This window comes from Taudactylus pleione, unplaced genomic scaffold (assembly GCF_031769625.1).
Source record: "Taudactylus pleione unplaced genomic scaffold, aTauple2 ptg000060l, whole genome shotgun sequence".
Lineage (NCBI taxonomy): Eukaryota > Metazoa > Chordata > Amphibia > Anura > Myobatrachidae > Taudactylus > Taudactylus pleione.
This window is the reverse complement of record NW_028284462.1, coordinates 43887-67477: the sequence shown is the minus strand read 5'-3', so window position 1 is coordinate 67477 and position 23591 is coordinate 43887.

Below are 23591 nucleotides of genomic sequence, written 5' to 3'. Positions count from 1 at the left end.
ATAGCGATGCCACTGCTGTCTCTTCATATCCGTACAGTGTAAGCACAGCCCAGCATAGGGACACCCACTGCTGCCTTCTCATATCTGTACAGTGTAAGCACAGCCCAGCATAGGGACGCCCACTGCTGCCTTCTCAAATCTGTACAGTGTAAGCACAGCCCAGCATAGGGACGCCCACTGCTGCCTTCTCATATCCGTACAGTGTAATCACAGCCCAGCATAGGGACGCCCACTGCTGCCTTCTCATATCTGTACAGTGTAAGCACAGCCCAGCATAGGGACACCCACTGCTGCCTTCTCATATACACACAGTGTAAGCACAGCCCAGCATAGGGACACCCACTGCTGCCTCCTCATATCTGTACAGTGTAAGCACTGCCCAGCATAGGGACTCCCACTGCTGCCTTCTCATATCTGTACAGTGTAAGCACAGCCCAGCATAGGGACCCTCACTGCTGCCTTCTCAAATCTGTACAGTGTAAGCACAGCCCAGCATAGGGACACCCACTGCTTCCTTCTTATATACACACAGTGTAAGCACAGCCCAGTATAGGGACGTCCACTGCTACCTTCTCATATCCATGCAGCGTAAGTATAGCACAGCATAGGGACACCCACTGCTGCCTTCTCATATCTGTACAGTGTAAGCACTGCCCAGCATAGGGACTCCCACTGCTGCCTTCTCATATCTGTACAGTGTAAGCACAGCCCAGCATAGGGACACCCACTGCTGCCTTCTCATATCTGTACAGTGTAAACACAGCCCAGCATAGGGATGCCCACTGCTGCCTTCTCATATCTGTACAGTGTAAGCACAGCCCAGCATAGGGACTCCCACTGCTGCCTTCTCATATCTGTACAGTGTAAGCACAGCCCAGCATAGGGACGCCCACTGCTGCCTTCTCATATCTGTACAGTGTAAGCACAGCCCAGCATAGGGACACCCACTGCTTCCTTCTTATATACACACAGTGTAAGCACAGCCCAGCATAGGGATGCCCCTTGCTGCCTTCTCATATCTGTACAGTGTAAGCACAGCCCAGCATAGGGACACCCACTGCTGCCTTCTCATATCTGTACAGTGTAAGCACAGCCAAGCATAGGGACGCCCTCTGCTGCCTTCTCATATCCGTACAGTGTAAGTACACCCCAGCATAGGGACGCCCACTGCTGCCTCCTCACATACGTAGAGTGTAAGCACAGCCCAGCATAGGGACGCTCACAGCTGCCTTATTTCCGTAGTGTAAGCACAGCTGAGAATAGGGACACCCACTGCTGCCTCCTCATATCCGTACAGCATAAGCACAGCCCAGCATAGGGACACCCACTGCTGCCTTCTCATATCTGTACAGTGTAAGCACAGCCCAGCATAAGGACGCCCACTGCTGCCTTCTCATATCTGTACAGTGTAAGCACAGCCCAACATAGGGACGCCCACTGCTGCCTTCTCATATCTGTACAGTGTAAGCACAGCCCAGCATAGGGACGCCCACTGCTGCCTTCTCATATCTGTACAGTGTAAGCATAGCCCAGCATAGGGACGCCCACTGCTGCCTCCTCATATCCGTAGAGTGTAAGCACAGCCCAGCATAGGGACACCCACTGCTGTCTTCTCATATCTGTACTGTGTAAGCATAGCCCAGCATAGGGATGCTCACAGCTGCCTTATTTCCGTACAGTGTAAGCACAGCCGAGAATAGGGACACCCACTGCTGCCTCCTCATATCCGTACAGCATAAGCACAGCCCAGCATAGGGACGCCCACTGCTGCCTCCTCATATCTGTACAGTGTAAGCACAGCCCAGCATAAGGACGCCCACTGCTGCCTTCTCATATCCATACAGTGTAAGCACAGGCCAGCATAAGGACGCCCACTGCTGCCTTCTCATATCTGTACAGTGTAAGCACAGCCCAACATAGGGATGCCACTGCTGCCTCCTCATATCTGTATAGTGTAAGCACAGCCCAGCCTAGGGACACCCATTGCTGCCTCCTCATATCCGTACAGTGGCCCTCATTCAGAGCCGGACGCTCTGACAGAGTGCTCGCTCTGAATCTGGGCCGTCCCTGCTCCTTTTTGGAGCTGCCTCCTGGCCGCTCGCATATCTGTGGGTGACCACCCACAGCTATAGCGAGCGGCCAAAATGATGGTCGCGATGGTCAAGACCATCACGATCATCGGGCTTGCGACGAGACCCTGCGGTAGGGTCTCGCTGCTGCAAGCCCTGGAGTGCTTTTGGCTCTATCAGCATGCCTCCAAAGGGTGCGTGCTGTCAATCACCATCGACAGCACGCCCCCTTTGGTGCGAGACCCATAACGACGGCTTGGCCGTCGTTATTCGGGTCTCGCGCATGCTCATGACGGAGCCGTCTCCGTCGTGCGCATGCGCACTTGGGCAACATCGACCTGCTTGCGAGCGCTCAGCGCTCGCGAGCGGGTCTGATTCAGACCCAGTGTAAGCACAGTCCACTGCTGCCTTCTCATATCCGTACAGTGTAAGCACAGCCCAGCATAGGGATGCCCACTGCTGCCTCATATACGTACAGAGGGCCTGATTCAGAGCCGCTCGTAAGCGGCCGCTCGTTCGCGCCGGGTGATGTTCGCACATCTGCGCATGCATATGGGTCGTAATGCGCTTGCACCAACCAGTCAGTGCGATCGGAAATCGAGTGCTCGCCAAATAGCGAATGCCTTATAATTTGAGTGACAGGATGAGGCGTTTGTGGGTGGTAACAGGGGAAGGTGCTTGAAAACGGGGAGTGGAGATCCGAACGCAGGCGTGCGAAATGGTCAAAACGGGCGTTTTAAGGGTGTGCATAATTAACAAAGCAGCGTCATCGATCACGTCACTTGGTTGTCTCTTAGCCTGAACTGTTCGCATGATTGCGGTAGGAAAATCCAACCACAAGCACTGCGAGCAGTTCAGACGTCTTTCGATGTACTCGATTAATCAAATAAATAGCGGAGATGACGTAGGATGCGAGCGGCCAGGGGGCGTCTTTACAAAATAGCAAGCGCATATTTCGTTCGCTCGCTCAGACATAGAGGCGTCAACAGACCGCAAAGAGCGAGCGCTCAATTTAAATAGCCGGCCCCTTTTTCTGAACGAGCGAGCGCAAATAGCGTCCGGCTCTGAATCAGGCCAAGTGTAAGCACAACCCAGCATAGGGACACTCACTGCTGCCTCATGTCTGTACAGTGGCCCTGATTCAGAGGCGAGCGCTCTGACAGACGAATCGCTCTGAATCAGGGCCGTCCTTCTGCATTTTTAGAGCGCCCTCCTGGCCGCTCGTATAGCTGTGGGAAATCCTACTGCTCAGCGCAGGGAGGAATGGATTTGGTATTTCAGTACAGGCTTTGGTGCCATCGTTGTTCTTCTTTTTTGCCCGCCCCGCTACAACTATAACCCTGCATTGCCGCGTGCACCATTGGCAGATTGGGATATACCTTCCAGCAGTCACACACTACACAGGCAGGTCCCTCCGCCAGCACCCTGCGGATGGGTGGTGGAGGAGAGAGCTCTCGACTGCTCAGACTGCTAGCATGGGGCTATTATATGTGTATGGGTGTATATGGGTGTATTATATGTGACCTATGAATGGATCGGCCACCACTGGCTGTAGTTTAGCGTAGAAGGGCTCAGCAGAGGTGGAGCTGGGGCACAGATGCAGAACATTAGGGCTCACCTTCCAGGGTACGAGCAATATTGTGTAACCCCTCTAAACTGTTTTCATTTAAGAAATGTGTTTAATTTAAATCATACCAGAAGAAATTAATTTTACTCCTGAATAATGCCCAACACAACATACAGTCCGTTGCAATGCAGCAATGCAAGACCTTATGTACCTAGGATGTAAAACTGGCTACAGTACAAATATTTAAAGTAAATCGGTGGGGAATGACGCTTTTCAGGGGTGATGGAGGGAATAACACTCTCTGCGGTTGTGATGGGGAATGACGCTCTCCTGGGGTGAAGGTGGGATATGATACTCTCTGGAGGTGATGGTAGGGAATGACACTCTCTTGGGGGGTATTGTGGAATGACACTCTCTGGGGGTGAAGGTGGGAATGACACCCTCTGGGGGTGATGGTGGTGAATGACATTCTCTGGGGGTGATGGTGGGAATGACACTCTCTGGGGTGATGGTGGGGAATGACACTCTCTTGGGGGGTATTGTGGAATGACACTCTCTGGGGGTGAAGGTGGGAATGACACCCCCTGGGGGTGATGGTGGGGAATGACACCCTCTGGGGGTGATGGTGGGGAATGACACTCACTGGCGGTGATGGTGGGAATGACACTCACTGGGGGTGATGGTGGGGAATGACACTCACTGGGGGTGATGGTGGGAATGAAAGTCTCTGGGGGTGATAGTGGGAATGACACTCTCTGGGGGTGATAGTTGGGAATGAAACTCTCTGGGGGTGATGGTGGGAAATGACACTCTCTGAGAGTGATGGTGTGGAATGACACTCTCTGGGGGTGATGGTGTGGAATGACACTCTCTGGGGGTGATGGTGTGGAATGACACTCTCTGGAGGTGATGGTGGGAAATGACACTCTCTGAGAGTGATGGTGTGGAATGACACTCTCTGGGGGTGATGGTGTGGAATGACACTCTCTGGGGGTGATGGTGTGGAATGACACTCTCTGGGGGTGATGGTGGGGAATGACACTCTCTGGGGGTGATGTTGGGAATGACACCCTCTGGAGGTGATGATTGGGAATGACAATCTCTGGGGATGATGGTGGGAATGACACTCTCTGCGGATGATGGTGGGGAATGACACTCTCTGGGGATGATGGTGGGAATGACACTCTCTGGGCATGATGGTGGGGAATGAAACTCTCTGGGGATGATGGTGGGAATGACACTCTCTGAGGGTGATGGTGGGAATGACACTCTCTGAGGGTGATGATGGGGAATGACACTCTCTGGGGGTGATGGTTGTGAATGACACTCTCTGGGGGTGATGATTGAGAATGACACTCTCTGAGTGTGGTAGTTGGGAATGACATTCTCTGCTGGTGATGGTGGGGAGATTTGATGCTTTCTGGGGTGTTGGTGAGGAATGACTCTCTCTGATGGTGATGGTAGGGAATGATGCCCTCTGGGGGGCGCCGGAGAGGAATGACTTTCTGATGGTGATGGTAGGGAATGATGCCCTCTGGGGGGTGCTGGTGAAGAGTGACTCTCTGATGGTGATGGTAGGGAATGATGCTCTCTGGGGTGTACCCGTGAGGAATGACTCTCTCTGATGGTGATGGTAGGGAATGATGCCCTCTGGGAGGTGCTGGTGAGGAGTGACTATCTTTGATGGTGATGGTAAGGAATGATGCCCTCTGGGGGGTGCTGGTGAGGAATGACTCTCTCCAATGGTGATGGTAGGGAATGATACTCTCTGGGGGTGTCGGTGAGGAATGATTCTCTCTGATGGTGATGGTAGGGAATGATGCCCTCTGGGAGTGGTGATAATGGGGACTGAAACTCTCTGGGGTGATGGTGGGTAATTTTGCTCTCTGGGGGCTGGTGGTGGGGAATGATGCCTTGTGGATGTGATGGTAGGGAATGATGCTCTCTGTGGAGGAAAATGTGGAATGATGCTCTCTGGGTGCTGGTGGTAGCATATGATGCTCTCTGTGAGTGGTATTGGTGGTAAATTATGCTCTCTTGGGGTGGGGGTTTTGTGGAATGATGCTCTCTGTGGGTGGTATAGGTGCTAAATTATGCTCACTGGGGGTTGTAGTTGGGAATGATGGTATGGAATGGAATTCTCTGAGGGGAAATGACCATCTGAGGGTTGGGTGATGGGTGATGGTTGAAATTGATGTGCACTGGGGGAGGTGGTGCTCTCTGATTTGTGATGGTGGCAATGCTGCTCTCTGGAGGGTAGCTGGGAATTACACTCTAAGGGGTGGGGGGTGATGCTCTCTGATGCTGATGGTGAGGAATGATGCTCTCTTGGGGCTATGGTGGGGAATGAGCTCTCTGGGGATGATGTTGGGAATGACGCTCTCTGGGGGTGATGTGGGGAAGGGCACTCTCTGGTGTTAGTGGGGGGGGAATGGAGCTCTCTGGGGGTGGCAAATGGCACTCTCTGGTGTTAGTGGTAGGTAATGATGCTCTCTGGGGGCTGGTGGTGGGAATGACACTCTCTGGGGTGTGATGCTGGGGAATGGCACTCTTGGAGTTATATGGGGAATGGCACTCTCTGGTGTTAGTGGTTTGGAATGGAGCTCTCTGAGGGAGGTGGTCGGGAATGACATTCCCTGGAGGTGATGATGGAGAATAGCACTCTCTGGTATTAGTGGTTGGGAATGGCGCTCTCTGGGGGCTGCTGGTGGAGACATGACACTCTCTGGGGTGGTGGTGGGATATGATGCTCTCTGGGGTGAGGTGGTGAGGTATGCTTTATGGGGGTTATGATGGGGAATGAAACTCCCTGGGGGTGATGGTGTGGAATGACGCTCTCTGGGTGATTGTGGGGTACGCCGATCTTTGGAGATGGGGAATGGCACTCTTTGGGGGTGATGATGTGTAATGGCACTCTCTGGGGGTGATGGTTTTGAATTACGATTTTTTGGGGGTGATGGTGGGGAATGATGCTTTCTGGGAGTGATGATAAGGAATGATGCTTTCTGGGGGTGGTGGGAAATCACACTCTCTGGGTGATGGTGGGAAATGATGCAACACTCTGCAGGTTGCAGGTGGGATACAACACTTTCTGGAGATGATAGTGAGCAATAAGGCTCTCGGGGGCTGTCTAGGGGTGCTGGTGGATCATGATGCATTATGTGGGGTGATGGTAGGGAATTATGCTTTCTGTGGGAAGTTGTGAGGAATGACGCTCTCTGCAAGGATGACGACAACACTTGCTGGAGGTGGTGGTGAGGAATAAGATTCTCCGGGAGCGGTGGCGGGATTTGATGCCCTCTGTGGGGTGATGGTGGGGATATACGCTCTCTGAAGGGTGATGGTCGGGAATGATGCTCTAAGTGGGTGATGGTGGGGAATAATGCTCTCTGGGGACTGGTAACGGGGATTGATGCTCTTTGGGGTGGTGGTGGGATATGATATTCTCTGGGTTCCTAAGGGAATGCCTGCGTTTGCCTAACCACCCCCCTCCCCGCCTACAAAACAGGGAGAGCTGTCAACGAACATCAACAGCCGGCCGTCTTGTAGCGAGCCCCGGAGCGACTGAAGTTCAGTCGCTCGCTGGGGCACACGCATGCGCACGCCGGAGGCAGCGCATGCGCAGGGGGCAAACATCGACCCGCTTGTGAGCGGGTCTGAATCAGCCCCTGTATGTTTTATATTCTGTGTTGAATTAAAATCTTGTTTTAATCACATTTTCAATGCAATCATTACGACAACTAGCCAGAGTAATTACGTATAATGTTGTTAGAGGCGCCGGGCCTGGAATAAATGTTGGCTGCAGGTCCTTGTACGTTTAGTCATTGGAAGCACAATGGCCTTCATTCAGAGACGGCCGTACGGTCTACGACCGCACGGCCGCATCGATGTTTGTCAAGTGCGGATGCGCACGAGGGAGCCGGCTCCTTTGTGCGCATGCGTGAGACCCGCTACGACCGTCAGCGCCGGTCGTAGTGGGTCTCTTTCCAAAGGAGGCTTGCTGTCGATGTTGATTGACAGCTCGCTCCGCTTGGAAGGCGGGCCGGGGGGGTGGCAGCCCAAACGGAGGCGTTCCCATGGGAACACCTACCGTTTGGGGGAGGCCCCACTGACATCACTAGTGATGTCAATGGAGAGCTTCCGGCTCTGACAGAGGCAGAAGCTCTCCGGGGCTTGCGACAAGTGAGACCCTACCCTAGGGTCTCGTCGTAAGCCCCGATGGTCGCGATGGTCTCTGACCATCACGACCGTCACCCTAGTGGTCGTTAGAGCTGTGGGTGTAAACCCACAGCCTAACGACCGAAACAGAGGCGGGCGGTCAGGATGCAAGCGGCCGCCCCGTTTCTGAGAGACCGCTTGCATCCTCCGACCGCCTCTGAATGAGGCCCAATGTGCTGTTTATGACGTGATCCTTGCCTCCATACTTGTGGTGGAATAAACTGATTCCGATAACAAATGTCATGTCTATGTGTATATATCAGCTCCGGCACGCTGTGGTCTCAGAGGGGAAGGGGCCATTGCTGGGTGCTGAGGAGACTGCCAGCCAATCACAGACCAGAACTTACCACTCACTGTTATGGCTGATTGGCCATTTATACACCTCCTGCCTACAATCAGGCATCAACTACACTGTGGAAAAATCATATTAATTGGATTGAGTGCACTTTCCAGAGTTTGGGGGCATAATCAGAACCGTGGAGCTGCAGGTTCTCAGTTACTCCATAGCACTGAACCTTTGGACAGGTCTAGATGTTTGGTGAGTGCTCTGATTAATACCACAAGCTGGAATGGGCATTCAGACAACCGAGGTTGGCATAGACAGGGCATATAAACCTCTAGACAGGGATGGATGGGGTTAATAAAGTGAATTGAGGGATAATTTAGGATTGGCAGTTGTGAAAGTCACAGGGATAGGTTGTTTGTTGTTAAGGGGGAGTGGTTACTGGATGTATGGGTAATATCTGAAGACATAACCTTCCTCTTTCATTCTGATCTCCCGCCCTCCCTTCCCTATTGTGTCGGCTTAATTTCATGGCAGGGAAAGACCGGCAATCTGTAAAGCGTCCATATTGTTGCAGTAGGAGCCATGCACTCCCCTTCAATGCACGGGTTAGGCTGATTTCCCCCTACTAGGGTCAGCGGCGCCTCTCATCCGGGTGGGCCGAAATGGTGCATTGGTATGGCCCTTGCAAGTATTTATATATCACTTACCATTAATTGGGATATTGGCCCTGGTAAGTGGTGGACATCTTTTGCCTAAGTCAAGCTGGCGCCGGTGGTTTGCCGTTCTTTCCTCTGCCACCATACTCATTATTGTAAATAAATAAAGCTGACCTATTATCTCTGAATGACATTAACTTATTCTGTGTCCTTATTTTGGGAAAATATGGTTTTAAAGAACTTATGGTTACATCCATCATCTGAGAGCGTTTATTACCATGTTATTACTCCTCCACATTTGACGCAGAGGGTCTGGAAATGTTTCTCTTCTAAACCTCGTGTCTTAGGGTCCTGCGGGGAAGACCGATAAATAGTTTCTTATGGAACCTCTTCCATACTAGGACATCTAATTATGTACCATTGTATTCCTCTCTATCACACCCAGTAACCTGATGAAATATATATTTATGTAATATGATTTATATCCCCCTTGGAGTTTGGATCTGGGGAGTCTCCTATTTTGGAGCAGTGGGAACAACAACTAGGGGGGCATTAATCCAGCCCAATCTGCCCCTGTGCACATTGCTGCTAACTACAGTAGCTTAGTAGATATTGCTCATTTTAGTCATTGCCACAACATGATAATAAGTATCGCTCAGTGACACATAACTGCCCGATGACACTGGTAAGAGAAGTCTTGCCACTTTAATGACTTTAATTTGCATGTCAGTAATTTACAGGAAAAGAGTATAGACTGGTCAGTAACAGGTAGGGGGTCTGAAGTAACTGAGCATTGAGGATCTCTCTCTAAGGTCGGGCAGTAGAGATGTCACTGTATTGTATATTGGTCGGTAGTGAGGTCTCTGTACTGTATACTGCTCAGTAGAGAGGGATCTGCATTGTATACTGGGCAGTAGAGATGTCACTGTATTGTATCTGGTCAGTAGTGAGGCCACAATATTATAGACTAGTTGGAAGTGGGGTCTCTGTACTGTATACTGGTCAGTAGAGAGGTCTCTGCCTTTTATACTGGTCAGTAGAGATGTCACTATATTGTATACTGGTCAGTAGAGGCCTCTGCATTGTATACTGGGCAGTAGAGATGTCACTGTATTGCATACTGGTCGGTAGTGAGGTCTCTGTACTGTATACTGGTCAGTAGAGAGGTCTCTGCATTGTATTATCTTCACCAGATTGATCTCTTTGCATCAGAGTCATTTATGCACTTTATATGTATATACGTGAACATAGGGGGGATCTGGTCAAAATACTGAGATTTGGGATGCCGGCACTTAGTACTGGGGTTAGTTAGGGGAGCGTTAGGTACTAAGGGGTCAATCCTATTAGGTGCGAATTGTGAGTAGCGAGTTTGTTTCTTGAATCTCGCACACTTCGCCGCGAAGCGCGCTCCCGAGAATTCTCCAATCCAATTAAAAATTCCTAATCACACTACTGGCAGCGGAGGGGTGCGAAGTGACTGCCAAATGAGATTTGAGAGAAATGCGTGAAAATGTGGGGAGACCATCCTGGACCCCCCAAAATGGATAATTTTGTTAGCAGGACCGTATAGACGGCTGTTTGTGGCCAATAGGAAGTTACTGTAGTTTTTAAATGGTGTCAAATGGATGATTTGTGTTTTTATTTTTTTTATTGGAAGAAAATGATAAAAATCAGACTAATTAAATAAAAAATGCAAAAAAAAGTAGGAAAAAGGGTGATTTTGGGGTCCTTTGAACTAAAAAATTATTGTAATTAAATTTGGGGCGACTAAACTAACAAAAAAGTTGATTTTGGGATAATTTGAGGACTTTTTTTTTCTTTATCCCCAAAAAATGACATGTAGTTATTGGACTAATTAAGCTAATTGGAAACTTCTAAGGGGGGAGAGTTAGGTTTAGTGTGTGGGGAGGGAGAGGTTAGGGTGCAGGTAGGGGGTGGTTAGGGTTAGGCACTAGGGGGGAGAGTTAGGTTTAGGGTGTGGGGAGGGAGAGGTTAGGGTGTGGGGAGTGAGAGGTAAGGGTGTGGAGAGAGTTAGGCTTAGGGTGTGGGGAGGGAGAGGTTAGGGTTAGGCATTAGGGGGGAGAGTTAGGGTTAGGCACTAGGGGGGAGAGTTAGGCTTAGGGTGTGGGGAGGGAGAGGTTAGGGTGCAGGTAGGGGGTGGTTAGGGTTAGGCACTAGGGGGGAGAGTTAGGTTTAGGGTGTGGGGAGGTGGAGGTTAGTTTTAGGCAGTAAGGGGGGAGAGTTAGGTTTAGGGTGTGGGGAGGGGAGGTTAGGGTGCAGGTAGGGGATGGTTAGGGTTAGGCACTAGGGGGGAGAGTTAGGTTTAGGGTGTGGGGAGGGAGAGGTTAGGGTGTGGGGAGGGAGAGGTAAGGGTGTGGGGAGGGAGAGGTAAGGGTGTGGAGAGAGTTAGGCTTAGGGTGTGGGGAGGGAGAGGTTAGGGTGCAGGTAGGGGGTGGTTAGGGTTAGGCACTAGGGGGGAGAGTTAGGTTTAGGGTGTGGGGAGGTGGAGGTTAGGGTGCAGGTAGGGGGTGGTTAGGGTTAGGCACTAGGGGGGAGAGTTAGGTTTAGGGTGTGGGGAGGTGGAGGTTAGTTTTAGGCAGTAAGGGGGGAGAGTTAGGTTTAGGGTGTGGGGAGGGGAGGTTAGGGTGCAGGTAGGGGGTGGTTAGGGTTAGGCACTAGGGGGGAGAGTTAGGTTTAGGGTGTGGGGAGGGAGAGGTTAGGGTGTGGGGAGGGAGAGGTAAGGGTGTGGGGAGTGAGAGGTAAGGGTGTGGAGAGAGTTAGGCTTAGGGTGTGGGGAGGGAGAGGTTAGGGTTAGGCATTAGGGGGGAGAGTTAGGGTTAGGCACTAGGGGGGAGAGTTAGGCTTAGGGTGTGGGGAGGGAGAGGTTAGGGTGCAGGTAGGGGGTGGTTAGGGTTAGGCACTAGGGGGGAGAGTTAGGTTTAGGGTGTGGGGAGGTGGAGGTTAGTTTTAGGCAGTAAGGGGGGAGAGTTAGGTTTAGGGTGTGGGGAGGGGAGGTTAGGGTGCAGGTAGGGGATGGTTAGGGTTAGGCACTAGGGGGGAGAGTTAGGTTTAGGGTGTGGGGAGGGAGAGGTTAGGGTGCAGGTAGGGGGTGGTTAGGGTTAGGCACTAGGGGGGAGAGTTAGGCTTAGGGTGCGGGGAGGGGGAGGTTAGTTTTAGGCACTAAGGGGGGAGGGTTAGGATACTGACTGATAAGTGTTATTATTGTAACTCTGCCTCGAGATGCCGGCTCTGTAGTTTCTATTGATCGCTTGTGATTTATATGAACTGAGTACTATATAATATGTACAGAAGATATGTTTCCTACATAACAGTGTGTTCCTCTGAAAACTTTTTCATTCTTGATTTTTAATTGCATTAGATGTGTAGGTTGTGATTGATGAGCTAAAGGCTGAGAATTGGACATTTAGGGCTATAGGTTATTACTTGTCGCTGTTTTGTGTAAGTCCTGAATGGCTGAATTACGGTTTCGCGCTCTGTTGTTTTGATGATGGGCGTAACCTAGACATCTGCAGATTTTGTTAGTGGCGCAGTACAGCGATGCTGCCGAGCCCTGGCAGGAACCCAGCACATCCCCAGGGGATTCTCTACGTCCCCAGCAGCCCAACGCTGTACAATGTGCTGGGGCACAAAAGTCTGCTTCATAAATAGGTTCCAGTGTCTGTGACAGAGGGGCTGAGTCAGAGGTGGGCGCTAAGTGCACGTGCGGCTGCGATTTATTTAGGATGCGCAGCTGCGATAATATGCAAATGCTGGTCTCAGCCTTGCCCCTGCGTACTTGTGAGCGCTGGACATTGGAAGCCCTGGGACGCCCCCACTTTCAATATCCATGGACAGTGCAAATCTGCCAGTGGACTAATAACGCCATCATTGCAATTACCGTCGGCACTTGAGACTGGCGCAGTGTCCTCTTCTGTAAACATGGCCTCTGTGGCTGTAGCTCTGCCTATGAGAGCATAGCTGCAATCAGTAACATGCCGCCCCCATAACACCCCCATGAGACGCCCTCTTTCTGAGATCACTTTAAGCCGCCTCCTAGTCATCGCCCAGGAGCGCCCCACGGCTGTCCGTTGCCAGCTGAAATGGAAGCGATTCCATACGTGGCAGCGGTCTCTGCGTACGCTCCGTGGCACGTTGCGCTGTAGGTTTTTCCAGGATATTTTGCGTGTACGCACAGTAGCAAATAATCACTGAACTGCGCAAATATTAACACTGAGTCCGGCCCTGAGTAACTGAAGCCCTGAATATCACTTAGGAGCTTATCTACCCCGGGATGTATACAGTACCTGCTAATAACCAGAAGACTGAAGAATGAAAAGCTGCCGCACTGCCTGATGGATTCCGCTGTATCCTCTTGAGAGCTCTGTACCTGTTACTGACATATAAGGGCATCCAGGAGAGCACACTGGGCACACACTGGCCTCTGCCCAATCTCTAGATCCAGTGTTCTGATAATAACCTCCCTGTGACTGCCGAGGACGTCACCTAGCACAGAGCATAATACACTTCTTATTCTAATGAGAGACCGTAACGTTCTGCGCACTTGCTGCACGGCAGCGACTGACATCTCCCTCATTGTGGGTAGTGATTAATACACCACAAAGTCATTTGTTACTAGACTGGCGACAGGAACGTGAGACCCTGCGGTGCTGGAGCTGCATATCTTGTGTGTTTTCACATTGCGCAGGCTTCGGAGCAGAATGTACGCAACTCGGTCGCATCAGCGCTGGGTACTGCAGCAGTGTAATTGTGGTAACAGGGCGATCAGACGTAGGCTAACCTCAGAGGGGTGTATAGGAAAGGGTCCTAGACTGCGCACCCTAACCCTAACCTCAGAGGGGTGTATAGGAAAGGGTCCTAGACTGCGCACCCTAACCCTAACCTCAGAGGGGTGTATAGGAACTGGTCCTACACTGCACACCCTAACCCTAACCTCAGAGGGGTGTATAGGAAAGGGTCATATACTGCACACCCTAACCCTAACCTCAGAGGGGTGTATAGGAACTGGTCCTACACTGCACACCCTAACCCTAACCTCAGAGGGGTGTATAGGAACTGGTCCTACACTGCACACCCTAACCCTAACCTCAGAGGGGTGTATAGGAAAGGGTCCTAGACTGCGCACCCTAACCCTAACCTCAGAGGGGTGTATAGGAAAGGGTCCTAGACTACGCACCCTAACCCTAACCTCAGAGGGGTGTATAGGAAAGGGTCCTAGACTGCGCACCCTAACCCTAACCTCAGAGGGGTGTATAGGAAAGGGTCCTAGACTGCGCACCCTAACCCTAACCTCAGAGTGGTGTATAGGAAAGGGTCATAGACTGCGCACCCTAACCCTAACCTCAGAGGGGTGTATAGGAAAGGGTCCTAGACTGCGCACCCTAACCCTAACCTCAGAGGGGTGGATAAGAAGGGTCCTAGACTGCGCACCCTAACCTCAGAGGGGTGTATAGGAAAGGGTCCTAGACTGCGCACCCTAACCTTAACCTCAGAGGGGTGTATAGGACAGGGTCCTAGACTGCGCACCCTAACCCCCCTTGTAGTGCCCCTCCACTGTAGTGCTTCCAGTAGTGATCTCCCCCTTGTAGTACCCCCAGTAGTGGTCTCCCTCTTGTAGTTCCCCCAGTAGTAGTCCCTCCCTCTTGTAGTGCCCCCAGTAGTGGTTACCCCTTTGTAGTGCCCCCAGTAGTCCCCCCCTTGTAGTGCCCCCAGTAGTGGTTCCCCCCCTTGTAGTGCCCCCAGTAGTGGTCTCCCTCTTGTAGTTCCCCCAGTAGTAGTCCCTCCCTCTTGTAGTGCCCCCAGTAGTGGTTACCCCTTTGTAGTGCCCCCAGTAGTCCCCCCCTTGTAGTGCCCCCAGTAGTGGTTCCCCCCCTTGTAGTGCCCCCAGTAGTGGTTCCCCCCCTTGTAGTGCCCCCAGTAGTCCCCCCCTTGTAGTGCCCCCAGTAGTGGTTCCCCCCCTTGTAGTCCCCCCCTTATATTGCCCCCATTAGTAGTAGTCCCCCCCTTGCAGTGCCTCCAGTAGTGGTTCCCCCCTTGTGGTGCCCCCAGTAGTGGTCCCTCCCTCTTGTAGTGCCCCCAGTAGTGGTTCCCCCCTTTGTAGTGCCCCCAGTAGTCCCCCCCCTTGTAGTGCCCCCAGTAGTGGTTCCCCCCTTGTAGTGCCCCCAGTAGTAGTAGTCCCCCCCTTGTAGTGCCCCCAGTAGTAGTAGTCCCCCCCTTGTAGTGCCCCCAGTAGTAGTAGCCCCCCCCCTTGCAGTGCCTCCAGTAGTGGTTCCCCCTTGTGGTGCCCCCAGTAGTGGTTCCCAACATCGACAGCACGCCCCCTTTGATCAGACACAACGAGCGAAGGACTTTCCTTCGCTCGTCGCGTCTGGCGCATGCGCACGACGGAGCTCCCTCCGTCATGCGCATGCTCAGTGCAGAACATCGACCCACTTGCGAGCGGACAGCCGCTCGCGAGTGGGTCTAAATCAGGCCCCTAGACTGCACACCCTAACCCTAACCTCAGAGGGGACGTGCTGACTGAATTGCAGGCTGTGCAGTGTTGTACATGAGTGTGATTATGCTGGACTTCTGCATCCGGGTATAGGGCTAACACAAGTGCACATTTATAATGATGATGGCTTAGGGATGGCCATCGAAGGGTGACCATCAATGATGCCATCGATGCCTAACATCGATGGCATGCAATCTTCGACAGGAAACATTTCATGATTTGAACCATCTATCGGCATGTCTGCTATGTGACACAACAGGCCAATCCGAGAAGGGGACAGGGCTAAATGGTGCAACAGAGGCGGGGCTAAGAGCTATGTGCCAGAGGCGGGGCTAAGTGCTATGTGCCAGAGGCGGGGCTAAGAGCTATGTGCCAGAGGCGGGCCTAAGTGCTATGTGCCAGAGGCGGGGCTAAGTGCTATGTGCCAGAGGCGGGGCTAAGTGCTATGTGCCAGAGGCGGGGCTAAGTGCTATGTGCCAGAGGTGGGGCTAAGTGCTATGTGCCCTGCTCCGGGGCAAAAGAAAACAATGCTGCTGCTCTGATATTGAAGGGGGAAGAACCATCAACCATTGTATCATACTATTGATGGTCAATTGCTATCGCTATGATGACTATGAAGTCAAGTGTATGCACAGATGCAATTGGAGGGAATATACACATTTAGCTTTGTGCGCACTTAGGGCCAATTTCAGACCCACTCGCGAGTGCTGAGCGCTCGCAAGTGGGTCGATGGTGGCCCAGTGCGCATGCGCACGGCGGAGGAGGCTCCGTCGTGCGCATGCGTGAGACCCGGATAGCGACGGTCAAGCCGTCGCTATGGGTCTCGCTACAAAGGGGGCATGCTGTCGATGGTGAGTGACAGCACGCCCCCTTTGGTTCCCATGGGAACGCCTACCGTCTGGGGCCAGCCCCACTGACATCACAAGGGTCTCGTCGCAAGCCCAATGGTCACGATGGTCTTGACCATTGCGACCATCTTCCTGGCCGCTCGTTATAGCTGTGGGTGGTCACCCGCAGCTATACAAGCGGCCAGGAGGCCGCTCTAAAAATTCAGAGGGACGGCCCTGATTCAGAGCGAGCGCTCTGTCAGAGCGTCCGGCTCTGAATCAGGGCCTTAATGCAGGTGGAATTGCGTCCGGCATGCATTCAGCTCTGCAAAATTAAATTTCACCCTTTGCACTAACGTCCATGAGGTTCAGGGATACGCGCTTCTGCAAACATTGACCGGCGAAGTGATAAGTTAACCAAAAAGACGATGGCGGCTGTCCCAGCAATATTTCTTTATTACATTGCGGTCATCACTTATTAGATTATAGTCATCACTTATTACATTTCGGTCATCACTTATTACATTACAGTCATCACTTATTACATTGCGGTCATCACTTATTACATTACAGTCAGCACCTATTATATTGTAGTCATCACTTATTACATTGCGGTCATCACTTATTACATTACAGTCAGCACCTATTATATTGTAGTCATCACTTATTACATTGCGGTCATCACTTATTACATTACAGTCAGCACCTATTATATTGTAGTCATCACTTATTACATTGCGGTCATCACTTATTACATTACAGTCAGCACTTATTATATTGTAGTCATCACTTATTACATTGCGGTCATCACTTATTGCATTACGGTCATCACTTATTACATTGCGGTCATTACTTATTACATTACGGTCATCACTTATTACATTACAGTCATCACTTATTACATTGCGGTCATCACTTATTACATTACGGTCATCACTTATTACATTACAGTCATCACTTATTACATTGTAGTCATCACTTATTACATTACAGTCATCACTTATTGTTTGGCAATAGAAAATTCTACATTATTGCTGCAATTGGGGGCCCGATGATAATGGCGTGTACAAATGGCGGTTCGGGCTCAGGGCCGCACGCAAGGCACTGATGTTCACACATTGAGATGTTCATGGGGTTGAGCAAAGTTTTTTGCTTCTGCACGTGCATGATTATCCTAAACTAGACGGGGCGCATGCGTTATGTGGAGTGCACGCGCAGAGGCGCTGTTGCGATTGAGATGCGCGGTATCAGAGATGTCTGGGAAAAGTGCACTTCTGGGTTGTGATGGGGAAAACACACATCGCTGCCCGATACATTTGCCCCTATGTTATTAGTCTTACACATGACCTTTATAATACAGAAAATAGCGGAGTGCGTGGGGTCACCGAGTCAGGACTGCGACTCCTTCTGTTCGTTGTTTTTTATCGGTACTGTATAGTTATGAAACTCTCTGCACCATTGATACCGATGTAGCATTGAAAGAAATAAAAGAGATATAATGTAAATTCTGTAACAGCTATTTATATACAGCGCCCAGCGCTCCGCCAGGAGAATATCCGGAGCCGCTTCATTCCAAGCAACAGAGAGAATCACTCAGATATGTTCTGTAATTACAGAGACAATCACAGACATTAGACAGATGAAACGAGGAAAACAGCTTTGTGTGAGACCCCTCTGCGCACTCCTGGGACCCCCTAAATCCTCCGGAATAGCTGGTAGGAATTATTGTTCTGTGGGAACTGGCAGGAATCTTTGTGAGTTTCTATGAAGCTATTTTAGAAGTTGAAGAAGTAAATGACGACAAGTAAAGAATTCAGTTCTGTGTGAAATTATTTGGGAACGGCGCCAGTGTCACGGCCAGCAATTATTCCCCCGGAGGGGACGTGATTGCAGTGCCAGCTCCATCCAGCAGAACTTAGTGCACTGGTGCTGGCAGTCATCTGCTAAAAGGATAAAAGTGAATGATGGGGCTGATTTCATGATCCTAGGAAACCTCAGAGAAATACACGTGGAAGATGGGAGGCTGGCGAGCTCTGTGCGCAGAATGAACGCTGCAAAGCACAGAAAAGACAAAATGCAGGAAAATCAGCAGCTGTCAGATGGAAGTTGGAATTATCTCATATTTTGTCCTCCAAATGGCTGAAACGTCATACACAGAGAATGTGATTATTCTTTCATTGTCAACTTTGTGGACATTTCCCTTTGGCTGAGTTATATTGATTAGCTGTATTAGAATGGGATGGGCACACGATGCCGGCATATTGGATCATGGCATTCAAAATCTAGACTGCGGCATTTTGACAGGGTTAGGATACCGACACCTGTTGGTCGGTATCCTAACCTACCCCCTCTCCCTACCCTAACCCTACCTCCCCTAGTGCCTAAACCTAACATCCCCCTCAGTGCCTAACCCTAATCCTCCCCCTAGTGCCTAATCCTAACCCCTAACTTTCCACCTCTCCCTACCCTAATCCTCCCCCTAGGGCCTAATCCTTACCCCTAACCTTCCACCTCTACCTACCCTAATCCTCCCCCTAGTGCCTAATCCTAACCCCTAACCTTCCAGCTCTCCCTACCCTAATCCTCCCCCTAGTGCCTAATCCTAACCCCTAACCTTCCAGCTCTCCCTACCCTAATCCTTCCCCTAGTGCCTAATCCTAACCCCTAACCCTCCCTCCCCAGTGCCTGATTTAACATCCCCCCGGACCCTAGTGCCTAAACTTAACATCCCCCTCAGTGCCTAACCCTAATCCTCCCCCTAGTGCCTAATCCTAACCCCTAACCTTCCACCTCTCCCTACCCTAATCCTCCCCCTAGTGCCTAATCCTAACCCCTAACCTTCCACCTCTCCCTACCCTAATCCTCCCCCTAGTGCCTAATCCTAACCCCTAACCTTCCAGCTCTCCCTACCCTAATCCTCCCCCTAGTGCCTAATCCTAACCCCTAACCTTCCAGCTCTCCCTACCCTAATCCTCCCCCTAGTGCCTAATCCTAACCCCTAACCTTCCACCTCTACCTACCTAATCCTCCCCCTAGTGCCTAATCCTAACCCCTAACCTTCCAGCTATCCCTACCCTAGTCCTCCCCCTAGTGCCTAATCCTAACCCCTAACTTTCCAGCTCTCCCTACCCTAATCCTTCCCCTAGTGCCTAATCCTAACCCCTAACCTTCCACCTCTCCCTACCCTAATCCTCCCCCTAGTGCCTAATTTTAATGCCTAACCTTCCAACTCTCCCTACCCTAATCCTCCCCCTAGTGCCTAATCCTAACCCCTAACCTTCCACCTCTCCCTACCCTAATCCTCCCCCTAGTGCCTAATCCTAACCCCTAACCTACCGCCTCTCCCTAACCTAATCCTCCCCCTAGTGCCTAATCCTAACCCCAAACATTCCACCTTTCCCTACCCTAATCCTCCCCCTAGAGCCTAATCCTAACCCCTAACCTTCCAGCTCTCCCTACCCTAATCCTTCCCCTAGTGCCTAATCCTAACCCCTAACCCTCCCTCCCCAGTGCCTGACTTAACATCCCACCGGCCCCTAGTGCCTAAACCTAACATCCCCCTCAGTGCCTAACCTTAATCATCCCCCTAGTGCCTAATCCTAACACCTAACATTCCTTCTCTCCCTACCCTAATCCTCCCCCTAGTGCCTAATCCTAACCCCTAACCTTCCGCCTCTCCCTAACTTAATCCTCCCCCTAGTGCCTAATAGTAACCTCTAACCCTCCCTCCCCAGTGCCTGACTTAACATCCCCCCGGCCCCTAGTGCCTAAACCTAACATCCCCCTCAGTGCCTAACCCTAATCCTCCCCCTAGTGCCTAATCCTAACCCCTAACCTTCCAGCTCTCCCTACCCTAATCCTTCCCCTAGTGCCTAATCCTAACCCCTAACCCTCCCTCCACAGTGCCTGACTTAACATCCCACCGGCCCCTAGTGCCTAAACCTAACATCCCCCTCAGTGCCTAACCCTAATCCTCCCCCTAGTGCCTAATCCTAACCCCTAACCTTCCACCTCTCCCTACCCTAATCCTCCCCCTAGTGCCTAATCCCAACCCCTAACCTTCCACCTAACCCTACCCTAATCCTCCCCCTAGTGCCTAATCCTAACCCCTAACCTTCCACCTCTCCCTACCCTAATCCTCCCCCTAGTGCCTAATTTTAACCCCTAACCTTCCAACTCTCCCTACCCTAATCCTCCCCCTAGTGCCTAATCCTAAACCCTAACCTTCGACCTCTCCCTACCCTAATCCTCCCCCTAGTGCCTAATCCTAACCCCTAACATTCCACCTCTCCCTACCCTAATCCTCCCCCTAGTGCCTAATCCTAACCCTAACCTTCCGCCTCTCCCTAACTTAATCCTCCCCATAGTGCCTAATCCTAACCTCTAACCTTCCACCTCTCCCTATCCTAATCCTTCCCCTAGTGCCTAATCCTAACCCTCCCTCCCCAGTGCCTGATTTAACATCCCCCCGGCCCCTAGTGCCTAAACCTAACATCCCCCTCAGTGCCTAACCCTAATCCTCCCCCTAGTGCCTAATCCTAACCCCTAACCTTCCACCTCTCCCTACCCTAATCCTCCCCCTAGTGCCTAATCCTAACCCCTAACCTTCCACCTCTCCCTACCCTAATCCTCCACTAGTGCCTAATCCTAACCCCTAACCTTCCACCTCTCCCTACCCTAATCCTCCCCCTAGTGCCTAAGCCTAAACACTAACCTTCCACCTCTCCCTACCCTAATCCTCCCCCTAGTGCCTAACCCTAAACCCTAACCTTCCACCTCTCCCTACCCTAATCCTCCCCCTAGTGCCTAACCCTAACCTTCCACCTCTCCCTACCCTAATCCTCCCCCTAGTGCCTAATCCTAACCCCTAACCTTCCACTTCTCCCTACCCTAATCCTCCCCCTAGTGCCTAATCCTAACCCCTAACCTTCCACCTCTCCCTACCCTAATCCTTCCCCTAGTGCCTAATCCTAACCCTCCATCCCCAATGCCTAACTAAACATCCCCCTGGCCCCTAGTGCCTAAACCTAACATCCCCCTCAGTGCCTAACCCTAATCCTCCCCCTAGTGCCTAATCCTAACCCCTAACCTTCCACCTCTCCCTACCCTAATCCTCCCCCTAGGGCCTAATCCTTACCCCTAACCTTCCACCTCTACCTTCCCTAATCCTCCCCCAAGTGCCTAATCCTAAACCCTAACCTTCCAGCTCTCCCTACCCTAATCCTCCCCCTAGTGCCTAATCCTAACCCCAAATTTTCCAGCTCTCCCTACCCTAATCCTTCCCCTAGTGCCTAATCCTAACCCCTAACCCTCCCTCCCCAGTGCCTGACCTAACATCCCCCCGGCCCCTAGTGCCTAAACCTAACATCCCCCTCAGTGCCTAACCCTAATCCTCCCCCTTGTGCCTAATCCTAACCCCTAACCTTCCACCTCTCCCTACCCTAATCCTCCCCCTAGTGCCTAATCCTAACCCCTAACCTTCCACCTCTCCCTACCCTAATCCTCCCCCTAGTGCCTAAGCCTAACCCCTAACCTTCCACCTCTCCCTACCCTAATCCTCCCCCTAGTGCCTAACCCGAAACCCTAACCTTCAACCTCTCCCTACCCTAATCCTCCCCCTAGTGCCTAACCCCTAACCCCTAACCTTCCACCTCTCCCTACCCTAATCCTTCCCCTAGTGCCTAATCCTAACCCCTAACCTTCCACCTCTCCCTACCCTATTCCTCCCCCTAGTGCCTAATTTTAATGCCTAACCTTCCAACTCTCCCTACCCTAATCCTCCCCCTAGTGCCTAATCCTAACCCCTAACCTTCCACCTCTCCCTACCCTAATCCTCCCCCTAGTGCCTAATCCTAACCCCTAACCTACCGCCTCTCCCTAACCTAATCCACCCCCTAGTGCCTAATCCTAACCCCAAACATTCCACCTTTCCCTACCCTAATCCTCCCCCTAGAGCCTAATCCTAACCCCTAACCTTCCAGCTCTCCCTACCCTAATCCTTCCCCTAGTGCCTAATCCTAACCCCTAACCCTCCCTCCCCAGTGCCTGACTTAACATCCCACCGGCCCCTAGTGCCTAAACCTAACATCCCCCTCAGTGCCTAACCTTAATCCTCCCCCTAGTGCCTAATCCTAACACCTAACATTCCTTCTCTCCCTACCCTAATCCTCCCCCTAGTGCCTAATCCTAACCCCTAACCTTCCGCCTCTCCCTAACTTAATCCTCCCCCTAGTGCCTAATAGTAACCTCTAACCCTCCCTCCCCAGTGCCTGACTTAACATCCCCCCGGCCCCTAGTGCCTAAACCTAACATCCCCCTCAGTGCCTAACCCTAATCCTCCCCCTAGTGCCTAATCCTAACCCCTAACCTTCCAGCTCTCCCTACCCTAATCCTTCCCCTAGTGCCTAATCCTAACCCCTAACCCTCCCTCCACAGTGCCTGACTTAACATCCCACCGGCCCCTAGTGCCTAAACCTAACATCCCCCTCAGTGCCTAACCCTAATCCTCCCCCTAGTGCCTAATCCTAACCCCTAACCTTCCACCTCTCCCTACCCTAATCCTCCCCCTAGTGCCTAATCCCAACCCCTAACCTTCCACCTAACCCTACCCTAATCCTCCCCCTAGTGCCTAATCCTAACCCCTAACCTTCCACCTCTCCCTACCCTAATCCTCCCCCTAGTGCCTAATTTTAACCCCTAACCTTCCAACTCTCCCTACCCTAATCCTCCCCCTAGTGCCTAATCCTAAACCCTAACCTTCGACCTCTCCCTACCCTAATCCTCCCCCTAGTGCCTAATCCTAACCCCTAACATTCCACCTCTCCCTACCCTAATCCTCCCCCTAGTGCCTAATCCTAACCCCTAACCTTCCGCCTCTCCCTAACCTAATCCTCCCCCTAGTGCCTAATCCTAACCCCTAACATTCCTTCTCTCCCTACCCTAATCCTCCCCCTAGTGCCTAATCCTAACCCCTAACCTTCCGCCTCTCCCTAACTTAATCCTCCCCATAGTGCCTAATCCTAACCTCTAACCTTCCACCTCTCCCTATCCTAATCCTTCCCCTAGTGCCTAATCCTAACCCTCCCTCCCCAGTGCCTGATTTAACATCCCCCCGGCCCCTAGTGCCTAAACCTAACATCCCCCTCAGTGCCTAACCCTAATCCTCCCCCTAGTGCCTAATCCTAACCCCTAACCTTCCACCTCTCCCTACCCTAATCCTCCCCCTAGTGCCTAATCCTAACCCCTAACCTTCCACCTCTCCCTACCCTAATCCTCCACTAGTGCCTAATCCTAACCCCTAACCTTCCACCTCTCCCTACCCTAATCCTCCCCCTAGTGCCTAAGCCTAAACACTAACCTTCCACCTCTCCCTACCCTAATCCTCCCCCTAGTGCCTAACCCTAAACCCTAACCTTCCACCTCTCCCTACCCTAATCCTCCCCCTAGTGCCTAACCCT